The sequence below is a fragment of the Macaca nemestrina genome, chromosome 4, assembly GCF_043159975.1.
Source record: "Macaca nemestrina isolate mMacNem1 chromosome 4, mMacNem.hap1, whole genome shotgun sequence".
Classification (NCBI taxonomy): Eukaryota; Metazoa; Chordata; class Mammalia; order Primates; family Cercopithecidae; genus Macaca; species Macaca nemestrina.
Window position 1 is genome coordinate 155624475 of NC_092128.1, and position 24892 is coordinate 155649366.

At 53.0% G+C, this 24892-nt stretch overlaps 1 protein-coding gene and 1 long non-coding RNA gene across 15 annotated transcripts in view; both read right to left on the minus strand.

Moving 5' to 3' along the window:
* LOC105483427 (Sad1 and UNC84 domain containing 1) overlaps positions 1-5464 on the minus strand; it is a 57359-nt gene extending 51895 nt beyond the window's left edge. For 11 of the 14 annotated variants that reach the window (XM_071095478.1, XM_071095477.1, XM_071095473.1 and 8 more), the window contains exon 1: positions 5320-5463. The gene's annotated coding sequence lies outside the window, so the exon portion shown is untranslated. Of the gene's footprint in view, positions 1-5319 lie in introns of all 14 variants that reach the window. The other 3 variants (XM_071095464.1, XM_071095466.1, XM_071095460.1) reach the window with 1 other exon arrangement.
* Positions 5465-14290: 8826 nt separating this feature from the next.
* LOC139362589 (uncharacterized) lies at positions 14291-19263 on the minus strand. Its single transcript, XR_011621734.1, has 4 exons — positions 19141-19263; positions 18220-18440; positions 16810-16933; positions 14291-14920 (listed from the first exon to the last, which is right to left on the minus strand). It is a non-coding gene; the product is annotated as an uncharacterized lncRNA (long non-coding RNA).
* Between the last annotated feature and the right edge of the window lie 5629 nt (positions 19264-24892).

The following is a 24892-nucleotide window of genomic DNA, read 5'->3' on the forward strand; positions in this document are numbered from 1 at the left end:
ACACCATAAAGCAGACTGTTTAAGAGACCATTCGATCATCATAAATTCAGGACCAGGAAACAATGGTGATGAGCTGACAACACACCCCATTAAACATCAGCATTCTTTGAAAACAGGTCACCAGGTCGGGTGCGGTGGCTCATGCCTGTAATCCCAGCACTTTGGGAGGCTGAGGTGGGCAGAACATGAGGTCAAGACATCGAGACCAGCCTGACCAACATGGTAAAACCTTGTCTCTACTAAAAATACAAACATTAGCTGGGCGTGGTGGCATGCACCTGTAGTTCCAGCTACTCCAGCTACTAAGGAGCCCTTTGAGAAAGGGCTATTTTTTAAGGGCATATTTCATTAAGAACAAAAAGAAAGGGAGAAAAGAAAATAGTAACACATTCTGGGGAGCTAAATAGATGAATAAAAACTGTCTTAGGCCAGAAAAAGTTGAGTCATAAGCATGCAGTGGAGAACACGATCACGGAACCCCCAAAAGCCTCCAAAAATAGTGGCACTAGGTTACAATTGGAAGTGAGGGTATAAGATGGAACCAAAATACAGGAGAAACTGAATACTCACAATCTGTTCAAGAAGCAATTAGGCAAAGCCATGTGATCATCTCAATTGGTACAAAAAAGCACCTCACAAACTCCAACACCTTTCCATAACAAAAACACTCAACAAGCCAGGAATGGAAGGGAACTTACCCCTCACACAATAAAGGGCATCTGTGAAAAACTCAGTGAATGCCGTATTCAAACTTTCCCCCTAAGATGAGCAACAAGACAAGGGTGGCCACTTTCACCACTGCTCCTCAACACCATACTGGAAGTTCTCCCCAGAGCAATTCGTTAAGAAAAGCAGGGGCGGGGGCGGCATACTAATTGGAAAGGAAGATGTAAAACTACCTTTATTCTCAGATGACATGATCTCATATCTAGAAAATCCTAATGAATCAACCAAAAAACTGCTGTCAGAACTAATAAGCAAACTCAGCAAAGTTTCAGGATACAAGATCAATACAAAAGTCAGTTGCATTTGTACACACTAGCAATAAACAATCTGAAAGTCAAACTGGGAAAACAATTCATTTTACGATAGCATCAAAAAGTGTTAAAAACTTAGGAATAAATTTAACCAAGTAAGTGCACCACTTGTACACTGAAAATCACAAACATTGTAGAAAGAATTAAAGACAACCTACATAAATGGGAAGACATTCCATGTTCATGGATGAAAAGACTTAATACTGTTAGGATGGCAGTATTCCCACGGTGATGTACAGATTCAATACTGTCTCTATCAAAACCCCAATGGTCTTTTTTGCAAATGTGGAAAAACCAATCTTTATATGGAACTGCAAAGGGTCCCAAATAGTGAAAAATCTTCCAGAACAAAAGCAAAGTTGGAGGACCCCAACTTCCTAGCTTCAAAACTTACTACAGGCCGGGCGCGGTGGCTCAGGCCTGTAATCCCAGCACTTTGGGAGGCCGAGACGGGCGGATCACGAGGTCAGGAGATCGAGACCATCCTGGTTAACACGGTGAAACCCCGTCTCTACTAAAAAATACAAAAAATTAGCCGGGCGCGGTGGTGGGCGCCTGTAGTCCCAGCTACTCGGGAGGCTGAGGCAGGAGAATGGCGTGAACCCGGGAGGCGGAGCTTGCAGTGAGCTGAGATCCGGCCACTGCACTCCAGCCCGGGCGACAGAGCGAGACTCTGTCTCAAAAAAAAAAACAAAAACAAAACTTACTACAAAATAGTGTGGCATTGGGAGTCTGAGGTGGGGGGATCATGAGGTCAGGAGTTCGAGGCCAGCCTGGCCAACACGGTGAAACCCCGTCTCTACTAAAAATACAAAAATTAGCTGGGCGTGGTGGCGTGCACCTGTAATTCCAGCTACTCAGGAGGCTGAGGCGGGAGACACGTTTGAACCCAGAAGGTGGAGGCTACAGTGAGCCGAGATCACGCCACTGCACTCCAGCCTAGGCGACAGGGCAAGACTCCATCTCAAAAAAAAAAAAAAAAAAGGTGTGACGTTGGCATAAAAACATACAGACCTGCAGAACAGGGTCCAAAAACAGACCCACACATCTATAGTCAATTGATTTTGACAAGGGCACCAAGACTACTCAATAGGGAAAAAGCAGTCCTGTCAACAAATGATGCTTGAACAATTGAATATCCACATGCAAAAGAACGAAGTTAGACCCTACCACACACCGCACACAAGAACGAACTCAAAATGGATCAAAAACCTAAATACAAGAGCTACAATGATCAACCCTTAAAACACAGGACAAATCCTCCTGACTTTGATTTTTCAGAGTTCTTAGGTATGACATCAAAAATATGTGCAACAGAAGAAAAAACAGAAAAATTAGAGTTCATCAATTTGTGCATCAAAGGACACTAACAAGAGAGTGAAGAAACAATCCAAAGACTGGGAGAAAGTATTTACTAATCATGTATCTGATAAGGGTCTAGTATACAGAATAAAGAATTCTGACAACTCAAAAAAAAATAGAGGAAAAAAAAGAAAGGCAACCCAATTTTAAAAAGGAGAAAGAGGCCAGGCAGGGTGGCTCATGCCTGTGATTCCAGCATTTTGGGAGGCCGACGCAGGTGGATCACCTGAGGTTGGGAGTTTGAGACCAACCTGACCAACATGGGGAAACCCCATCTCTACTAAAAATACAAAATTAGCCGGGTGTGATGGCAGGCACCCGTAATCCCAGCTACTCGGGAGGCTGAGGCAGGAGAATCGCTTGAATCCGGGAAGCAGAAGTTGCAGTGAGCTGAGTTTGTGCCACTGCACTCCAGCCTGGGGAAAAAAAAAAGGCTGGGCGCCGTGGCTCATGCCTGTAATCCCAGCATTTTGGGAGGCCGAGGCGGGCGGATCACGGGGTCAGGAAATCGAGACCATCCTGGCTAACATGGTGAAACCCCGTCTCTACTAAAAAAAATACAAAAAAAAAATGGCCAGGTGTGGTGGCGGGTGCCTGTAGTCCCAGCTACTCTGTAGGCTGAGGCGGGAGAATGGCGTGAACCCGTGAGGCGGAGCTTGCAGCGAGCCGAGATCGCGCCACTGCACTCCAGCCTGGGTGACAGAGCGAGACTCCGCCTCAAAAAAAAAAAAAGGCGGGGGGTTGGGTGGGTAGGCAGGGAAGGACCTGAATGAGAATTTCTCCAAAAATATACAATGGCCAACATGGACATGAAACAATTCTCAACTTCACTGGTCATCAGGGACATGCAAATCACAGCCAAATCAGAAGCCACTTCAGACCCACTAGCATGGTCATCCTTTTTGGAAACTAAGTGTTGGGAGGATGTGCAGAAAGTGAACTCTAATATGTTGCTGATGGAAATGTAAAATGGTGCAGCCACTGCGAAAAATCGTTTGGCACTTCCTCAAAAAGCTAAACACAGACTTGCCATATGACCTGGCAACTCCATTCCTTGGTATATAACCAAAGAATTGAAAACAGGTGCTCAAATAAAAACTCATACACAAATGTTCATAATAGCTGCATTACTCACAAGAGCCAACAGGTGGAAACAGCCCAGGCGAGCATCAACAGACTAATGCATAAACATAATGTGGTATATCTATACAATGCACAATTATTCAGTCATAAAAAGGAATGGAATACTGATACAGTCTACAACATGCATGAACTCTGAAGACATTATCTTAAGTGAAAGAGGCCACACACAAGGGGCTGCATACTGTATAATTCCATTTACATGAAATCTCCAGAACAGGCCAATTCATAGAGACAGAAAGCAGATTAGCCATTACCAGGGCCTGGGAAGACGGAAGAATGGGCAGTGGCTGCTTAACACGTATAGGGTTTCCATCTGGGATGATTAAAAAGTTATGTAACTAGGTGGTAATGTTGTTTTATGTTACATGTATTTTAGCACAATCGGAAAAAAAAAGCAGGTGAATGAGAAGATACTGCATTTATGAAAAACATATCACAAATTTTAAAGGAGAAAAAAAAAAAAAGCCCTGGGAAATTTAAAATACGATGGCCAAACTAAAATGCTAAATAGATACATTGGAAGAAAAAGAGGAAATCTAGAAAGTAGAATAGAAAATGGAAGAAAGATAAGAAAATTATAAAGCCAGCCCAAGCCTTCCAGCCCAAACAGCAGTATTTCCAAAACACTCAGGGAAAAAAAAAAAAAAAAAAAGGTAAACAAATAAGAGGAAACTGTTGGAGAAATAATTTGAGAAAACTAAAGGGTTCAAAAAACTATCAAGTGTCCAACAACAGATGAGAACAAACCAAAACCCACGATGTTTCTACACAGTGGAGATGTAGGGAGTAAAAACGGATTGCACACAAAAGCCTTCATACAAAGCATTAGCAATCAGAGCCGCAAGCACTCCACGGGCAATACTATTACCGAAGCTTAGAAGACACGATTATGAGCAGCTTCCCACCTGGAATCAGAGCCAGGCGCAGCAACCACAAGCTGCAAAGCGAGAGCAGAGACGTGGGACCTCAGCGCCCCTCTGCCCCGGGGAGCCCTGGGCGGCCGGGAGAAATCCCCCCCGTGACGGTGACAGTGGCAAGGTGTTCCCCGCCGCTGCTTATTTTGCGCCAGACACCGTTCCGGGCACTTTGCAGGCGCAACAGGGCGCGGAGACCGCGCGCGCGCGCCTCCAGGCAGGTGGGGGCGAGAGGATCGCTTGAGCCTAAAAGTCCGACCTGGGCAGCACAGAGAGACCCCCCCCAACCCTACAAAAAATACGAGTATCAGCCGGGCGCGGTGGCTCACGCCTGTGATCCCAGCACTTCGGGAGGCGGCGGCGGGAGGATCGGTCGCGCTCAGGAGGTCGAGACCCCACCTCTTAAATAAAACCGCCTTCCCACCACCCCACCCACGGCCCGGCCGCTACTTCCAGGGGCTGGGACCCCGCAGCGGGGTCCACGCGGGCAGCCCCGGCCGAGGCCTGAGAACGCGGAGAGGACGCTCCTCCACGCCCAGCCCGGGCTACCCGCCGCGGCCTCCCGCGCCTCTCCCCGCTCCGCCCCCGACCCCGCGCCCTGGCCCGGCCGGCGACACCCCGGGAAGGAGCAGGACCCCCGCGCCACGACCCCCAGGGTCCCTGGGCGTCTTCACCTGCGCGGGTGGGGTAGCTGCGAGGCGCGGGACGGGCGGGGGCGGCAGTCGTAGGCCCAGGAGGCCCTAGCACAGCCCGCGCAGAGGGCGCCCAGGCCGCGACTCCGCGTCCTCCCGGCCCCCGCCCCGCTTCTCCGCAGTCCGGCACCCACCCCAGGGTCCCCTCGGCCCGGCCCGCCCGGAGCTCACCTGCCTCGCGCCGCCGCCTCAGGCCTCGTCTGCGCCGCCCAGGCCGGAGAAGACGCTCTGCCCGCCCCAGCCAATCGCGGGCCGCGCCCCGGGCCGAGGGCGGGAGCGACGCACGCCTCCACCAATCCCGAGCGCGCCACCTGAAGCGTTCTGGCCAATGACGAGGCGGCTACGGGCCGCGGGCGGAGGAGCGAGGGGGACTCCAGGCGGGGGAAGGGGAGAAGGAGAGGGAGGGATGGGGAGGGGCCTGCATGCGTCACGGGGTGAGACGGGCGGGGCGGGGCGGGGCGGGGCGGGGCCGCGTCCCGGTAGGGGGGCTGCACCTGGAGGAGGGGGCTTGCATGCAGGGGAGAGGCTGCTCCTGAGGGAGGGGTCTGCACCCGGAGGAGGGCTCCGCATTTGGGGGAAGGGTCTGCACCTGGTGGGGGGTTTGCATCTGGGGGAGGGGCCCGCACCTGGGGGAGAGGCCCGCACTGGGGGAGGGGTCCGCACCTGGGGGAGGGGCCCGCACTGGCGGAGGGGTCTGCATCGGCGGAGGGTCAGCGTCTCAGATACGGGGTCTACGTTGGGGAGGGGTCTGCATCTTCGGAAACGTATTTGGATCTGGGGGAGGGGTCTTGGGGAGGGGCCCCTGCGGCTCTGGGAGGCAGCCCCAGCTTCCCACGGGGCTCACCTCGGCCAGTGCCTCCTTGGCCTCCCGAACGTCTCCCCGTGCTTGCCGCCGCCCCCACCCCAATTCGCCGCAGCTCCAGGCGTGCGCAGGCGCTCCCAGGCCGGGCTCCTCCCTTGGCCCCTGCTCCCCGGGCGCCCTTCTGGGGAATGAGTGGGGTCTGCAGGCGTGGTCACCCGCAGAGCCCTGGCTGATGGAAATGCAGCTCTTCTGTCGTGGAATTCGCAGGTTGTCTTCTCCGTGCTGGGGACTGCACCGCGTCTTGCAAATACTGATTTGTTCTGTGCATTTTTAGAACGAAGTATAATTTACAATCATGTTCACCTTTTTTACTCTTGTTTTTTTTTTGAGACAGGGTCTCACTCCCGTTGCCCAGGCTGGACTGCAGTGGCACAGTCATAGCTCGCTGTGACCTCAACCTCCCCGGCCCAGGTGATCCTCCCACCTCAGACTCCCGTGGCCGGAACTACAGTCGCGCGTGGCTTTTTTTTTTTTTTTTTTTTTTGAGACGAAGTCTCTCACCGTTGCTTGGGCTGGAGTTGCAGTGGCATGATCTCGGCTCATTGCAACCTCCGCCTCCTGGGTTCAAGCGATTCTCCTGCCTCAGTCTCCCCAGTAGCTGGGATTATAGGAACCTGCCACCACGCCCTGCTAATTTCATGTGTTTTTAGTAGAGACGGGGTTTCACCATGTTGGCCAGGCTGGTCTTGAACTCCTGATCTCGTGATTCGCCCGCCTCGGCCTCCCAAAGTGCTGGGATTACAGGCGTGAGCCACCGCGCCCCGCCTTTTTTGTGTTTTTTTTGTAGACATGGAGGTGTCACTATGTTGTCCAGGCTGGTCTTGAACTCCTGACCTCAAGCGATCCTCTCACCTTAGCACCCTAAAGTGCTGGCATAACAGGCATGAACCACCGCACCTGGCCAATAAAGCCTTTATTTATTTATTTATTTATTCATTCATTTATTTTTGAGATGGAGTTTTGCTCTTGTTGTCCAGGCTGGAGTGCAATGGCACAATCTCGGCTCACTGCAACCTCCGCCTCCCGCGTTCAAGTGATTCTTGTGCCTTAGCCTCCAGAGTAGCTGGGACCACATCTGGATAATTTTTGTATTTTTAGTAGAGATGGGATTTTTTTTTTTTTTTTTTGAGATGGAGTCTCGCTCTCTCACCCAGGCTGGAGTGCAGTGGTGCGATCTCAGCTCACTGCAAGTTCCGCCTCCTGGGTTCACGCCATTCTCCTGCCTCAGCCTCCCTAGAAGCTGGGACTACAGGTGCCCGCCACCACGCCCAGCTAATTTTTTTGTGTTTTTAGTAGAGACAGGGTTTCACCGTGTTCGCCAGGACGGTCTCGATCTCCTGACCTCGTTATCTGCCCGCCTCGGCCTCCCAAAGTGCTGAGCCACCACGCCCGGCCTAGACGGGGTTTCACCACGTTGGCCAGGCTGGTCTCGAACTCCTGTTTTTTCCCTTTTGTTTTGCTTTTTGTTGTTGTTGTTTAGAGACAGGGTCTTGCTCTGTCATCCAGGTTGGAGTGGTATGATCATAGCTCACTGCCGCCTCGACATCCCATGTTCAAGCCATCCTCCCACACACCACCCGAGTAGCTGAGACTACAGGCACACACCACCGTGTCTGGCTAATTTTTAAAATTTTTTTGTAGAGATAGGGTCTCACTATGTTGCCCAGGCCGGTCTTGAACTCTTGGTCTGAAGCAATCCTGTGCCTCAGCGTCCCCCAGTACCCGCTACCACACCTGACTACTGATGGCCCTTACATTGCTGCTAAAACCCTGCATTAGATCTCCTTTTTAAACAGGCACAGCTGTTTGGAGGAAAGATTTTGGCAGATGGCTGTGCCAGAACCTACCGCCTGGGTCTGTCACTAGAAAAGATGGAAATTCTAATACTAGGATCGTGTCCCCAAAAAGGCTGGCCTCCACCCTGCCCCCCCTGGGGCCAGTACGGCTCCCCACCCCGTAAGGCCCCGGTCCTCAGAGTGGGTTAAGGGAGGAACAAGAACAAGCAGGTAGGAGAATCTGGCGGCTTCTGTGTCTCCCGAAACACAGCTTGGCTCTGTTTTCTTCGGCCTGGCCAACCGTCCTTATTTCAGAAGTTGGGCAGCAGGCTGGACTTCAGTCCCTAAGGCTCTTCCCAGCGCTGCAGAGCAGGATGGAGCAGGTGGCGCAGCCATTGATATTTCAAAGCAAGGGAAACGGAGGCAGGGGCCGGGCCGGCAGCCTGGCTGGAGTGAGACCGGACGCAGTGACCCCGTAGGCAGGCTCATTGTCTTCACGGCCACCATCTCTGCTGCAGAACCGAGGGCAGCAACGGCCCGTTTTGGGAAGCTCCGGAGGGAGCGCAGTGCTGCTTTCTCGGTGAGCTCACACCTCAAATTTGGCAGCAGGCCGTGCCTTTCAGCGGTAAACAGAAACCGGCTCCTGGGAGACGAGTCAGAAACCCGAGTCCAGAGGCTTCGTGCCATCTGGATCTGGATGAGGGTGGCTGCACAAGGGCCAGGGAGAGGGTCGGACGAAGGAAAATTACCCAGCCGACCTCCGGGAGGCTCAGGAAATCCCTTTCACACTCTCTCTCTCTCTCTCTCTCTCTCTCTCTCTCTCTCTGTTTTTTTTTGTTTTGTTTTTTTTGTTTGAGACAGAGTTTCGCTCTTGTCCCCCAGGCTGGAGTGCAATGGCACGATCTCAGGTCACTGCAACCTCCACCTCCCATAAATCCCTTTCTCTTAAGGAAACAATTTGGCTTCTCTGCCGGCTGCTTCCCTATCCTGCCCGCTTCTGGTTCCTCCTTTGGGCCGGAAGCATCCGCAGAGGAAATGGTTTTTGGTGGGTGGTTGTCCCCTGCGGTGAGTGAGGGCGGCCCCTGGTGTGGTTTCAGGGCGTGAGTCTGTGGGGAGTGGTGAAAGGAACTTGCCAGAGAGCTGCAACAGATTTCAGCCAGATTTCCCAATACACAGAATCCAAAATCCATGCACAGACGCTCCCAGTATTGACAGAGGGTTTGAACTCAGTACAGACTGCAGACATGCATGCTGGGCCCTGAAGAGCGTTTTATTTACTTATGTATGTATGTATGTATTTGCTTATTTTTGAGAGAGAGCCTTGCTCTGTCACCCAGGCTGGAATGCAGTGGCACAATCACGGCTCATGGAAGCCTCAAACTCCTGGTCTCAAGTGATTCTCTCGCCTCAGCCTCTCGAGTAGCTGGGACTACAGGCACCCACCACAATGCCCAGCTAATTTTATTTTTTTAACTTTTTGTAGAGAGACATGTTACCCAGTCTGGTCTCAAACTCCTGGGCTCAAGCCGTCCTCCCACTTTGGCCTCCAAAGTGCTGGGATGACAGGTGTGAGCCACCTCACCTGGCCTTCTCCTTTTTTTTTTGAAACAGAGTCTTGCTGTGTCACCAGGCTGGAGTGCAGTAGTGTGATCTCAGCTCACTGCAACCTCTGCCTCCCAGGTTCCATTAATTCCCCTGCCTCAGCCTCCCGAGTAGCTGGGATTACAGGTGCACACCACCATGCCCGGCTAATTTTTTGTATTTTAGTAGAGACAGGTTTCACCATGTTGGCCAGGATGGTCTCGATCTCCTGACCATGTGATCCGCCTGCCTCAGCCTCCCAAAGTGCTGGGATTACAGGCGTGAGCCACTGCACCCAGCCACCTCCTTTTATAAGGATATGTATTGGATCCAGGGCCCACCTTAAGCCAGGATGGTCTTATCTCTAGATCTTTACCTTCATTATATCTGCAAAGACCCTTATTCCAAGTAACATTTCATTCTGAGGTGAACAAATCTGGGGGCTGCTATGCATCCTGCTACTGTTTAACAGACCTGCCAAGAGATGACCTGCCCCCAGGGATTAGCTAAGTAAAAGAGCAGGCATCCTAAAACAAAACAATAAAACAAAGTGCCTCCCAAATGTCCTTGTTTATCTTGAAAGAGCTGTCTGTCCTCCCTCCCTCTACTGCCTCCTCCTGTTCTCTCCAGAGCCCATCCTTACCGCGCTGCCAAAATCACTCCCACCAAGGCCACTGTCGCTGTGACTCACTGAAGCCTAGGTGGGTTCTCAGCCTTCCCCAGCGATGGCTCTGCGGCCAGGCTGCACCCTCCTGTCCCCTATCATCCTCCCTGGCCCTGCTCACTCCCATCCCCCACCGTCCTCCCCATACTGTCCTCCCCAGCCCTGCACCCTCCCGTCCCCCACTGTCCTCGCACCGTCCTACCCAGCCCTGCACCCCCCTGTCCCCCACTGTCCTCACACCGTCCTACCCAGCCCTGCACTCCCCTGTCCCCCACTGTCCTCCTCACAGCGTCCTCCCCAGCCCTGCACCCTCCCATCCCCCACCATCCTCCCAACACCATCCTCCCCAGCTCTGCACCCTCCTGTCCCCCACTGTCCTCCCCACATCGTCCTCCCCAGCCCTGCACCCCCTCTCCCACTGTCCTCCTCACACCGTCCTCCCCAGCCCTGCACCCTCCCATCCCCACCGTCCTCCCCACACCGTCCTCCCCAGCCCTGCACCCTCCCGTCCCCGATCGTCCTCCCCACAGCGTCCTCCCCAGCCCTGCACCCTCCCGTCCCCCACCATCCTCCCCACAGCATCCTCCCCAGCCCTGCACCCTCCCGTCCCCCACCGTCCTCCCCACAGCGTCCTCCCCAGCCCTGCACCCTCCCGTCCCCCACCATCCTCCCCACACCGTCCTCCCCAGCCCTGCACCCTTCCGTCCCCCACCGTCCTCCCTGCGCCGTCCTCCCCAGCCCTGCACCCTCCCGTCCCCGATCGTCCTCCCCACAGCGTCCTCCCCAGCCCTGCACCCTCCCGTCCCCCACCGTCCTCCCCACAGCGTCCTCCCCAGCCCTGCACCCTCCCGTCCCCCACCATCCTCCCCACACCGTCCTCCCCAGCCCTGCACCCTCCCGTCCCCCACCGTCCTCCCCGCGCCGTCCTCCCCAGCCCTGCACCCCCATCCCCCACGTCCTCCCCACGCTGTCCTCCCCAGCCCTGAACCCTTCCGTCCCCCACCGTCCTCCCCACAGCGTCCTCCCCAGCCCTGCACCCCCGTCCCCCACTGTCCTCCCCACGCCATCCTCCCCAGCCCTGCACTCTCCTGTCCCCCACCATCATCCCCACACCATCCTCCCCAGCCCTGCACCCTCCTGTCCCCCACTGTCCTCCCCACACTGTCCTCCCCAGCCCTGCACCCCCCATCCCCCACTGTCCTCCCCACACTGTCCTCTCCAGCCCTGCACCCTCCTGTTCCACACTGTTCTCCCCAGCACTGCGCTCTCCCATCCCCCACCGTCCTCCCTAGCCCTGCACCCTCCCGTCCCCCACCGTCCTCCCCCCAGCGTCCTCCCCACATCGTCCTCCTCAGCTTGGCACCCTCTCGTCTCCACCCATCCTGAGTCTCCTTCTGACCTTTGCGGTTTCTTCCTTATGCTCCTGACCTCTAGACACTGAAGCGTTCAGGGCTCGCCCTAGTGTGTCTTATTGCTGTCTACACACTCGTCACATCCAATAACCCCCATAAGCTGCTGGTGCCTAAATTCACATCTCTAGACAGCAACGCCCCTCAACTCCAGATGCAGACGTCTGACTGCCCCATGCTCCATCTCTTCTTGGGGATCTCATGACATCTCCAATTTTTTTTTTTTTTTTTTTTTTTTTGAGGTGGAGTTTTGCTCTGTCGCCCAGGCTGGAGTGCAATGGTGGGATCTCAGCTCACCACAACCTCTGCCTCCCAGCTTCAAGCGATTCTCCTGCCTCAGCCTCCTGAGTAGCTGGAACTACAGGCGTGCGCCATACACCCAGCTACTTTTGTATTTTTCATAGAGACAGGGTTTCTCCATGTTGATCAGGCTGGTCTTGAATTCCTGACGTCAGGTGATTTACCTGCCTCAGCCTCCCAAAGTGCTGGGGTTACAGGCGTGATTTCCTTTTTCTTTTCTTTTCTTTCTTCCTTCCTTCCCCCTCCCCTCCCCTCCCCTCCCCTCCCTTCCCCTCCCCTCCCCTCCCCTCCCCTCCCTTCCCCTCCCCTCCCTTCCCCTCCCCTCCCCTCCCTTCCCTTCCCTTCCCTTCCCCTTTCTTTTGACAGGGTTTGGCTCTGTCACCCAGGCTGGAGTGCAGTGGTGCCATCCCGGCTCGCTGCAGCCTCTGCCTCCCAGGTGTCTTTGTTTTGTTTTGTTTTTTTAGACAGAGCCTCGCCCTGTTGCCCAGGCTGGAGTACAGTGGCACGATCTCGGCTCTCTGCAACCTCTGCGTCCCGGGTTCCCGCCATTCTCCTGCCTCAGGCTCCTGAGTAGCTGGGACTACAGGCGCCCACCACCACGCCCAGCTAAGTTTTTTGTATTTTTAGTAGAGACGGGGTTTCACCGTGTTTGCCAGGATGGTCTCAATCTCCCGACATCGTGATCCGCCCACCTCGGCCTCCCAAAGTGCTGGGATTACAGGCGTGAGCCACTGCACCCAGCCTATAACTGTGGTTTTTCAATTGAAATTCCCGGGCCCTGGCTCGGTGGCTCATGCCTGTAATCCCAGCACTTTGGGTGGCCAAGGTGGGAGAATCACTTGAAGTCAGGCGTTGGAGACCAGCCTGGCCAACATGGTGAAACCCCGTCTCTACCAAAAATACAAAAATTAGCCAGGCGTGGTGGCACGCAGCTGTATTCCCAGTTACACAGGAGACTGAGGCAAGAGAATCACTTGAACCCAGGAGGCAGAGGTTGCAGTGAGCTGAGATCTTGCCACTGGACTCCAGCCTGGGGACAAAAAAAGAAAAATGAAATTAGCAGGGCAGTGGTACCTGCCTGTAATACTACCTACTTGGGAGACTGAGGCTGGAGAATTGCTTGAACTTGGGAGCCAGAGGTTGCAGTGAGCCGAGATCACACCACTGCACTCCAGCCTGGGCAATAGTGAGAGACTCCTCTGTCTCAAAAAAAAAAAAAAAGGAAAATTAGCTGGGCGTGGTGGTGGTGCCTGTAGTCCCAGAGCTACTTGGGAGGTTGAGGCAGGAGAATGGCATGAACCAGGGAGGTGGAGGTTGCAGTGAGCTGAGATCACTCCACTGCACTCTGGCCTGGGTGACAGAGCAAGACTCCATCTCAAAAAAAGCAAAACAAAACAAACAAAAATAAATGAGTTGCCAATATTTAAAAATTAAAGGACTTAAAAAATATATTTTTAAAATCTGGACTTTCAGCTTCTCTTGAAAAATCATCATATCTGGCAGTGCTGGAACTGCCCTGCCATGGCCACACCTGGGGGACCCAGGAGAGAGGCGGATGAGGTTTGCATGTTTATGCCCTACAGACGTCAGGTTGAAATGTGATCCCCAGGCCTGCTGGGAGGTGTTGGATCATGGGGGCGGATCCCTCACGAATTGCCCAGCGTCATCCCCTTGGTGATAAGTGAGTTCATGAAGGATCTGGGACCTCCCCACCGCCTCTCTTGCTCCTGTTGTCATCACGTGATGCACCTGTCCCTTCACCTCTGCCATGAGTGGAAGCAGCCTGAGGCCTTGCTAGAAGCAGATGCTGCTGCCCTACTTCCTGTACGGCCTGCAGAACCGTGGACCACATAAACTGTATTAGCCCGTTTTCACACTGCTACACAGATACTATCCAAGACTGGGTCGTTTACAGAGAAAAGAGGTTTAATCGACTCACACAGTTCCACATGGCTGGGGAGGCCTCAGGAAGCTTACAGTCATGAGGGAATGGGAAGCAGGCACGTCTTACATGGCAGCAGGTGAGAGAGAGAAGTGCGGAAGGAGGAGCTTGACTTATGAAACCATCAGATCTTTTTGTTTTGTTTTGTTTTTGTTTGTTTGTTTTTGAGATGGAGTTTCGCTCTTGTTGCCCAGGCTAGAATGAAATGGCACAATCTCGGCTCACTGCAACCTCCACCTCCCAGGTTCAAGTGATTCTCCTGCCTCAGCCTCCTGCATAGCTGGAATTACAGGTGCCCCCCACCATGCCCAACTAATTTTTGTATTTTTAGCAGAGATGGGGTTTCATCGTGCTGGCCAAGCTGGTCTGAAACTCCTGGCCTCAGGTGACCACCCGCCTTGGCCTGCCAGAGTGCTGGGATTACAGACTTGAGCCACCATGCCTGGCTTGAAACCATCAGATCTTGGCTGGTTGCGGTGGTTCATGCCTGTAATCCCAGCACTCTGGGAGGCTGAGGCGGGTGGATCACCCGAGGCCAGGAGTTTCAGACCAGCCTGGCCAACATGATGAAACCCCGTCTCTGCTAAAAATACAAAAATTAGCCAGATGTGGAGGGCACCTATAATCCCAGCTAATCGGGAGGCTGAGGCAGGAGAATCGCTTGAACCCAGGAGGCAGAGGTTGCAGTGAGCAGAGATTGTGCCATTGCACACCAGCCTGGGCGACAGAGCCAGACTCTGTCTAAAAAACAAACAAACAAACAAAAAAACCCATCAGATCTCGTGAGAACTCAGTCATTATCAGGAGAATAGCATGGAGGAAACCACCTCCACAATCTAATCACCTCCCACCAGGTCCCGCCCTCAACACATGAGGATTACAATTGAGATGAGATTTGGGTGGGGACACGGAGCCAAACCATATTGCAAACCTCTTTTCTTTATACGTTACCCAGCCTCAGGTCTTCCCTTACAGCGACGCGAGAACTGAGTAACACAGAGGGCCTTCCTCCAGGGTACACGTGTGGCTCCCACTCAGTGCGTCTCTCCGAGACGGAGGCTCACTCCTGTCCAGGATCCAGTGTGGACACCCCCATGCCTGAGACCTTCCAGGAAGGCCTCTGCAGCAGGTCAGCTGGGCTGCCTGAGCCATCTGGATGGCAGCCGCCTCCGAGGTCTTCCTGTGGGCAAAATCCTCCCACTTGGTTGTAAAATCCACCTGTTTGAGGCTGTATGTACCCTGTTCAGAGGGAAAATGACGGATTTGAAAATAGTGACTCCAGGGGCCAGAAGGGAGAGGCTGGCAAACTGCACCTGTGTCTTGATGAGAGAAGCATCTCTGGGAGGGGAGCCTGGAAGGCCCCTCTGACCCGCCTGGGAATGTGCTGCCGGGAACCTGCCCAGGATGAGGCTGGAGGGAGTAGAGTGAGTGACAGAGCCCAGGACCCAGGAAAGGGACCCAGGAGAGCTGGGTCCCAGGGCAACACTGCTGGGCATTTGGAGCAGAGCTTTGCTAAAGAGAGAAGCAGCTGTCATCCTGGCAACTGGTTTTACGTTTTATTCTTTTTCCATTTGATGAGCAATACATATGTGTTGCTGAAAACGACGACGACGACAACTGTCAGTGTCAAGGGAAAAAAACTAAAACGAAATAGAATTTTATTTTCTCTTTTTGAGACAGATTGTATTAGTCTGAGCTCACACTGCTAATAAATACATACCCAAGACTGGGTAATTTATAATGAAAAGAAGTTTAATGGACTCAGAGTTCCACATGGCTGGGGAGGCCTCACAATGATGGTGGAAGGTGAAGGAGGAGCAAAGGGGCGTCTTCCATGGTGGCAGCAAGGGAGTGTGTGCAGGGAACTACCCTTTATAAAACCATCAGATCTCAGCCGGGTGCGGGGGCTCATGCCTGTAATCCCAGCACTTTGGGAGGCTGAGGTGGGCAGATCACTAGGTCAGTAGATTGAGACCATCCTGGCCAACATGGTGAAACCCCGTCTCTACTAAAAATACAAAAATTAGCTGGGCGTGGTAGCAGATGCCTGTAGTCCCAGCTACTCGGGAGGCTGAGGCAGGAGAATGGCCTGAACCTGGGAGGCAGAGCTTGCAGTGAGCCGAGATCGTGCCACTGCACTCCAGCCTGGGCAACAGAGCGAGACTCTGTCTCAAAAAAAAAAAAAAAAAAAAAAAAAAAAAAAGATCTCGTGAGACTTACTCACTACCACGAGAACATCACAGGAATATCCCACTCCCATGATTCGATTCCCTCCCACTGGGTCCCTCCCACAACACATGGTGATTATGGGAGCTACAATTCAAGATGAGATTTGGGTGGGGACACAGGCAAACCCTATCACAGAGTCTCACTCTGTCGCCCAGGCTGGAGTGCAGTGGCATGATCTTGGCTCACAGCAACCTTTGCCTTTAGGGTTCAAGCAATTCTTGTGCCTCAGCCTCCGGAGGAGCTGGGATAACAGGCATGCACCACCACACCTGGCTACTTTTTAAATGTATTTTTGGTAGAGCTGGGGTTTTTTCCATGTTGACCAGGCTGGTCTCAAACTCCTGGCCTCAAGTGATCTGCCCAAAATGCTGGGATTACAGGTGTGAATCACTGCATCTGGCCTAATAACACTTTTTTTATTTTGGGACAGAGTCTCGCTCTGTAGACCAGGCTGGAGTGCAATGGTGCAATCTTGGCTCACTGCAAGCTCTGCCTCCCGGGTTCACGCCATTCTCCTGCCTCAGCCTCCCAAGTAGCTGGGACTACAGGTGCCCGCCACCATGCCCAGCTAATTTATTTTTGTATTTTTAGTAGAGACGGGGTTTCACTGTGTTAACCAGGATGGTCTCGATCTCCTGGCCTCGTGATCCGCCCGCCTTGGCCTCCTGAAGTGCTGGATTACAGGCGTGAGCCACCGCGCCCGGCCAACATACTTCTTTTTCTCAGACAAAAATGGAGTCACAACAGATGGACTTTTGTGAGCTGGCTTTTTCATTTGTCTGAGTAAATTGGCCTTGCTGCCTTTCGCTGTGGCTGGAGACAGCTCTCCCCAGAACGAACACGCTCAGCCCCGTCCAGCTCACCGTTAATCACGCTCCGAGAAACATCCCTGAGCTCACCTTTGCCCTCTGGTCTTGGGGTTTCCTTAGAATAAATCGCTGGAAGCGGAACTGCTGGGTCAAGGGTTGGGACGTTTTTATGACTTGGGTTCTCCAGAAAGGTCCTGAGTGGAGGCAACGCCTTCTGGAAAACAAACCCTGGGCAGGGCAGAGCTGTGCAGCGGCCAGGAGCCCCGCTGACTCTGAGTGTCCCAACTCTGTTTTTCTCTTTTTTTTCTTTTTTCTTTTTTTTTTTTTTTTGAGACGGAGTCTCGCTCTGTCACCCAGGCTGGAGTGCAGTGGCCGGATCTCAGCTCACTGTAAGCTCCGCCTCCCGGGTTCACACCATTCTCCTGCCTCAGCCTCCCGAGTAGCTGGGACTACAGGCACCTGCCACCTCGCCCGGCTAAGTTTTTGTATTTTCAGTAGAGACGGGGTTTCACTGTGTTAGCCAGGATGGTCTCGATCTCCTGACCTCGTGATCCGCCCGTCTCGGCCTCCCAAAGTGCTGGGATTACAGGCTTGAGCCACCGCGCCCGGCCTTGTTTTTCTCTTTTTTCCCTTCCCTTCCCTTCCCTTCCCTTCCCTTCCCTTCCCTTCCCTTCCCTTCCCTTCCCTTCCCTTCCCTTCCCTTCCCTTCCCTTCCCTTCCCTTCCCTTCCCTTCCCTTCCCTTCCCTTCCCTTCCCTTCCCTTCCCTTCCCTTCCCTCCCCTCCCCTCCCCTCCCCTCCCCTCCCCTCCCCTCCCCTCCCCTCCCCTTCCTTCCCCTCCCCTCCCCTCCCCTCCCCTCCCCTCCCCTCCCCTCCCCTCCCCTCCCCTCCCTCCCCTCCCTCCCCTCCCGTCCCCTCCTCTCATTTCCCCTCCCCTCTTCTCTCTTCTCTTCTCGCCTCGCCTCTCCTCTCCCCTCCCCTCCCCTCCCCTCCTCTCATCTCCCATGCCCTCTTCTCTCTTCTCTTCTCTCCTCTCCTCTCCTCTCCCCTCCCCTTCCCTCCTCTCTCCTCTCTTCTCTTCTCTTCTCTCCTCTCCTCTCCTCTCCTTCCTCTCCTCTCCCCTCCCCTCTCCTCTTCTTTCTTGTCTTCTTTCTTTTCTTCTCTTCTCTTCTTTTCTTTCTTTTCTTTCCTTTCTTTCTTTTTTTTTTTTTTGATAGAGTTTCACTCTTGTCGCCCAAGCTGGAGTACAATGGTGCAATCTTGGCTCACTGCAACCTCTGCCTCCCAGGTTCAAGCTCAGTCTCCTGCCTCGGCCTCCCGAGTAGCTGGGATTACAGGCGCCCACCACCATGCCTGGCTAATTTTTTTTATTTTTTGTATTTTTGGGAGGCCGAGGTGGGAGGATCGCTTGAGCCCAGGAGTTCGAGACCAGCCTGGGCGACATGGTGAGACCCCATCTCTATTAAAAAGTGAAAAAATTAGCCAGGCGTCATGGCACGCACCTGTCATCTCAGCTATTCGGGAGGCTGAGATGAAAGGGTCACTCGAACCCACAAGTTTAAGGCTGCAGTGAACCGTGACCGCACCACTGCCCTCCAGCCTGGGGTGATAGAAGGAAACGATGTCACAAACAAACAATCCAGATCCGAGGATTCCACAGCCCAACGCTTCAGCCACGATGCAAACTGCCACATTCATAACAGCAAGGCTTATGTTTTGGCTCCTGATAGGAAACAAAAAGGGTTTTAGAAAACACACAGAAGTATTTAAAAAGTTGAAAACAAACACAGATCACTTGAATTCTATCAGCCAGAGGTGACTTCTGTCAACATTTCTGTTTGTTGTGTCACTTTCCCATGAACATATATATGTATTTTCATAAAAGTGGATGCTGTAGATTCCTTCCTTCCTTCCTTCCTTCCTTCCTTCCTTCCTTCCTTCCTTCCTTCCTTCCTTCCTTCCTTCCTTCCTCCCTTCCTCCCTTCCTCCCTTCCTTCCTTCCTCTCTCTCTCTCCCTTCCTCCTCTCCCTTCCCTGCCCCTTCCCTCCCCTCTCCTCTCTGTTTCTTTTTCTTTCCTTCTTTCTTTTGAGACAGAGTCTTGTTCTGTCACCCAGGCTGGAGTGCAATGGCATGATCTCGGTTCACTGCAACCTCCACATCCCAGGCTCAAGTGATTCTCCTGCCTCAGCCTCCCGAGTAGCTGGGACTACAGGCACTTGCCACCATGCCCGGCTAATTTTTGTATTTTTAGTAGAGATGGGGTTTCACCACGTCGGCCAGGCTGGTCTTAGACAGGGTCTCAATATGTTGCCCAGGCTGGTTTCAAAGTCCTAGGCTCAAGCGATCCTCCCACCTTAGCCTCCCCCAGTGTTGGGATTATAGGCGTGAGCCACTTGGCCTGGCCTGTAGTCTGCTTTTTCTACCTAACAGCACGCGTGGAGGTCTCCCCTGTCCACAGACAGAAATTGAGATCTCAGCGGAGGAAGAGCTGGGCCCAGGCAGCGTCTCCCTTCCCCACCCAAGGCACTGACTGGTGGGTGGGGAGGGTGGGGGAGGGAATTCAGGGAATGGGGAAGCAGTAGAGTGTGGGGTGGGTGAAGGGGCCAGGCGGAAGCACCAGCCAAGAATGGGCACCTGGCCTGAGTGGAGGTGGCCTCTGAGGCTGAGCGTGGCAGGTCTGGGGGTGGGGCTGGCACCGTGGAGATTAAACAAAGCTCCTGGCTGGGAGCCGTGATCCTCTATACTGAGGCCACAGGGCAACTGGCGGCTGGCCAGCCTCCCCGGTCAAGGAGCCAGATCTGCAGAGCAACTGCTCGGGAGGGCTTTAGAGAGGGCAGGGCCAGGCTTCCCAAGTCACTCCTTCCTCGGTCCGGCATCTGGCAGGGTTCCCAGTGCCTCTTCCCTTTCCACACCCCACAAAGCTGGACACCTGGAAACCCTCCCCTTGGACACGAGGCTTCCCGTCAACCTCTCTGTTTCTGAGAGAGGCCGGAGAGGAAGCTGAGCTACCTGGAAGATGAAGCAAGGTCTCCATTGGTAACTGGGAGACACCAGGAAAACCAGCAGCCCAGAAGAGAAGGACCAGAGACCAGGAGATGAAATGATCCCTTCCAGAGAGAGCAAGGAGATTCAGAAATAGTGGAGAATGGCCGGGCACAGCAGCTCATGCCTGTAATCCCAGCACTTTGGGAGGCCGAGGCGGGCAGATCACCTGAGGTCAGGAGTTCAAGACCAGCCTGGCCAACATGGTGAAAGCCTGTCTCTACCAAAAATCCAAAATTACCCGGGCGTGGTGGCACATGCCTGTAATCCCAGCTACTCGGGAGGCTGAGGCAGGTGAATCACTTAAACCCGGGAGGCGGATGTTGCAGTGAGCTGAGATGGCGCCACTGCACTCCAGCCTGGACGACAGAGCCAGACTCTGTCTCAAAATATATATATAGCCATAATCAGAAAATACTGTGGATTTATTTTTAGCCTTTGGCATCAATCTACATGTAAACCATGAAAAAGGTGAATATTTTCCATCTGTTCTAACTATAAATAGTAACCTTGGCCATGTAACTGCAACTGTCCAGCTGTTATGAGTTGGGAGGTGGGTGGGAGGGAGAGAAAGAGGAAAGGACGGGACCCTCATCTTCCGGGGAACAGGGCAAAGAGATACCATCCAAAGTTGGTGGGACAAGAGACAGAGGTTTAAGTACTGTAAATTATTATTATTATTTGAGGCAGAGTCTCATTCTGCCACCCACTGCAGCCTCGAACTCTCGAACTTCTGGGCTTAAGTGATCCTCCCACCTTGGCCCCCTGAATAGCTAACACTACAGGTGTGCACCACCATGCCCAGCTCATTTTTTAACTTTCTGTAGAGACAGAGTCTTGCTGTGTTACCCAGACTGGTCTTGAAATTCCTGGCCTTGCCGAGCGCGGTGGCTCGTGCCTGTAATCCCAGCACTTTGGGAGGCTGAGGTGGGCGGATCACGAGGTCAGGAGATCGAGACCATCCTGGCTAACACAGTGAAACCCCGTCTCTACTAAAAATAAAAAAAAATTAGCCGGGTGAGGTGGCGGGCACCTGCAGTCCCAGCTACTCAGGAGGCTGAGGTAGGAGAATGGCGTGAACCCAGGAGGCAGAGCTTGCAGTGAGCCGAGATCATGCCAGTGCACTCCAGCCTGGGTGACAGAGCGAGACTCCGTCTCAAAAAAAAAAAAGAAATTCCTGGCCTCAAGTGAGCCTCCTGCCTCAGCCCCGCAAAGTGCTGGGATTACAGGTACATGCCACCATGCCCACCCAATGCCTGCTTTTCATATTTGTCCCACAGTGTGTAAAGTGTTAACACCAAGAGAACTTGAGCAAAGTGTGTATATGGGAACTCCACTATTTTTGCAATTTTTCTGTTAAAAAGTCTGAAGTTTTCTTTCCTTCCTTCCTTCCTTCCTTCCTTCCTTCCTTCCTTCCTTCTTCTTTCTCTTCTTCCTTTTTTTTTTTTGGAGACGCAGTCTTGCTATGTCGCCAGGCTGGATTGCAGTGGTGCAATCTCGGCTTACTGCAATCTCCACCTCCTGGGTTCAAGCGATTCCCCTGCCTCAGCCTGCCAAGTAGCTGGGACTACAGGCACATACCACCATGCCTGGCTAATTTTTTGTATTTTAATAGAGACGGAATTTCGCCATGTTGGCCAGGATGGTCTCAATCTCCTGACCTCATGATCCGCCCGCCTCAGCCTCCCAAAGTGCTGGGATTACAGGTGTGAGCCACTGTACCCAGCCCTAAAGTTATTTCAATAAAGAGTTTAAAATATATGGTCAGGCTGGGTGTGGCGGCTCACGCCTGTAATCCCAGGACTTTGGGAGGCCGAGGCGGGTGGATCACGAGGTCGGGAGATCGAGACCAACCTGGCTAACACAGTGAAACCCCGTCTCTACTAAAAATACAAAAAAATTAGCTGGGCGTGGTGGTGGGCACCTGTAGTCCCAGCTACTTGGGAGGCTGAGGCAGGAGAATGGCATGAACCTGGGAGGCGGAGCTTGCAGTGAGCCGAGATCGTGCCACTGCACTCCAGCCTGGGAAACAGAGCACCAGACTCTGTCTCAAAAAAAAAAAAAAAATATATATATATATATATATATATATATATATATGGTCAGCTGTGGTGGCCCACGCTTGTAACGCCAGCACTTTGGGAGGCCAAGGCGGGAGGATCATTTGAGGTCGGGAGTTCGAGACCAGCCTGAACAACATGGCCAAACCCCATCTCTACTAAATGCTGGGATTACAGGTGAGAGCCACTGCACCTGGTCAGTAATAAAATAATTCTACAACTTTGAAAATGTAGAATCAGTGGAAGCCTGAGCTTGTTTTCCTGCAACTAGACAGTCCCATCTGGGGGTGATGGGAGACAGTGACAGATCATCAGGCATTAGATTTTCATAAGGAGGGTGAAACCTAATCCTTTGACTGCACAGTTCACAGTAGGGTTCAGGCTCCTGTGAGAATCGAATGCCGTTGCTGCTGACAAGGTGGAGGTCAGGTGGTAACGTCAGCGATGGGAGCGGCTGTTAATACAGATGAAGCTTTACTGGCTGGCCCATCGCTCACCTCTGGCTGTGTGGCCTGGTTCCTAACAGGCCATGTTCTGTGACCTGGGGGTTGGGAACCTCTGCTGTAAATGACAGTCTTGGCATGGTCAGGAGCAGAGGCCCCTGGGAGCTGGACATCCACCTCCTTCAAGGAGCCGCCTCAGCGGGGCCTATGCTCTATCCACTCCTGCTTTCTTCCAGGTCCCGATTTGGTCTGTTAGTGCCTGTCTTCTTGTTGGAAGACGTCTTTTCCCTGGCGGAATGAAATGAGCTATTAACAAATTATTTATTTATTTATTTAATTTTTTTGGAGATGGAGTCTTGCTCTGTCACCCAGGTTGGAGTGCAGTGGCACCATCTCAGCTCGATGAAACCTCCACCTCCTGGGTTCAAGCAATTCTTCTGCCTCAGCCTCCCAAGTAGCTGGGATTATGGGTGCACACCACCATGACCAGCTAATTTTTTTTGATTTTTGGGGTTTTTCTTGTTTTTTTTTGAGACGGAGTTTTGCTCTTGTTGCCCAGGCTGGAGTGCAATGGTGTGATCTCGGCTCACCGCAACCTCCACCTCCCGGGTTCAGGCAATTCTGCCTCAGCCTCCTGAGTAGCTGGGATTACAGGCATGCACTACCACACCCGGCTAATTTTGTATTTTTAGTAGAGATGGGGCCTGGTCTCTAACTCCTGACCTCAGGAGATCCATCTGCTTTGGCCTCCCAAAGCGCTGTGACTACAGGCATGAACCACCACACGCGCCCCCTTTGTTTCATTCTTTCATTTATTTATTTATTTATTTTTGAGACCAAGTCTCGCTCTGTTGCCCAGGCTGGAGTGCAGTGGCGTGATCTCTGCTCACTGCAACCTCCACCTTCCGGGTTCAAGCAATTCTCCTGCCTCAGCCTCCCAGGTAGCTGTGACTACATGTGCACACCGCCATGTCCGGCTAATTTGTTGTATTTTAGTCGAGATGGAGCTTCATCGTGTTGCCCAGGCTGGTCTCGAACCCCTGAGCTCAGGCAATCCGCCCACCTCGGCCTCCCAAAGTGCTAGGATTCCAGGTGTGAGCCACTGCGCCCGGCCATCAAATAATGTAAATAAACATTCAGAGGCTGCCAGCCTGGCGCACCTGTCAGTGAGGGCAAGTCTTCCAGCCTGGACGGGCACAAAGTGGCTATTACGTGGGCGCATGCCTGGAGAGGCGGGATCCACGGGTGGTGAACGTGGGGCCGTGCTCCCAGCCCTGCCTGGGGAGGGAAAGAATCTGGGCTAGAAGGTTTCCCGGGCTGCAAGCAGGCGGAGGAAGCACGCTGCCCTGTTCTGGCTGCATTCTCACCGGTCTTCAGATGGGAAGCCCTCGTCTGTCCAGGTCGTTCACTGTCACGCTTGGCATCCAGAGTGGATCATCTGAAATACTTTCCTCCTTTTTTTTTTTTTGTTTGTTTGAGACGGAGTCTTGCTCTGCCGCCCAGGCTGGAGTGCAGTGGCCGGATCTCAGCTCACTGCAAGCTCCGCCTCCCCGGTTCATGCCATTCTCCTGCCTCAGCCTCCCGAGTAGCTGGGAGTACAGGCGCCCTCCACCTCGCCCGGCTAGTTTTTTGTATTTTTAGTAGAGACGGGGTTTCACCGTGTTAGTCAGGATGGTCTCGATCTCCCGACCTCGTGATCCGCCCGTCTCGGCCTCCCAAAGTGCTGGGATTATAGGTGTAAGCCACCCGCCCGGCCTACACCTTCCTCCTCTTGTGAGAGGAAAATGACAACTGAGGACCCCAGTTCACTCCGCCGAAAGGGAAACATTAAGCTGAAAGCTGGGCCAAGCAAGAAACTGCCTTTCCTTTCGTTCCTCAGCAGGGTGCTCCAGATAAAAGGTTAAATGTCCACGGGTGGGTACTCCAGGTTCACCGTCTCTTCTGTGAAGAGCGGGTTTCTGGAGCACTGACTCTTCCCCTACCTGCTCCTTTTCTCCTGAAACTTGTGGATTCAACAATGTGACCACACCCTCCCTGTTTCCCTCCAGCCCACTTTTCTCCTTCAAATACTGAAGGCCTAAAAGTATTTTTTTTTTTTTGAGACGGAGTCTCGCTCTGTCGCCCAGGCTGGAGTGCAGTGGCCGGATCTTAGCTCGCTACAAGCTCCGCCTCCCGGGTTTACGCCAGTCTCCTGCCTCAGCCTCCCGAGTAGCTGGGACTACAGGCGCCCGCCACCTCGCCCGGCTAGTTTTTTTGGTATTTTTTAGTAGAGACGGGGTTTCACCGTGTTAGCCAGGATGGTCTCTATCTCCTGACCTCGTGATCTGCCCATCTCGGCCTCCCAAAGTGCTGGGATTACAGGCTTGAGCCACCGTGCCCGGCCACCCAGCTAATTTTTATATTTTTAGTAGCGACGAGGTCTTGCCATGTTGGCCAGGCTGGTCTAGAACTTCTGACCTCAAGTGATCCTGAGGCCTGCCTCAGCCTCCCAAAGTGCTGGATTACACGCATGAGCCACGATGCCCAGTCTCAAATTTATTTTAGAAAGAATCATGAAATAATATTTTATTATTTTCCTAATCTACTCTTTAGTTTTTAAGGAATCAACAATTTTAAGAGTCATTCCTTTA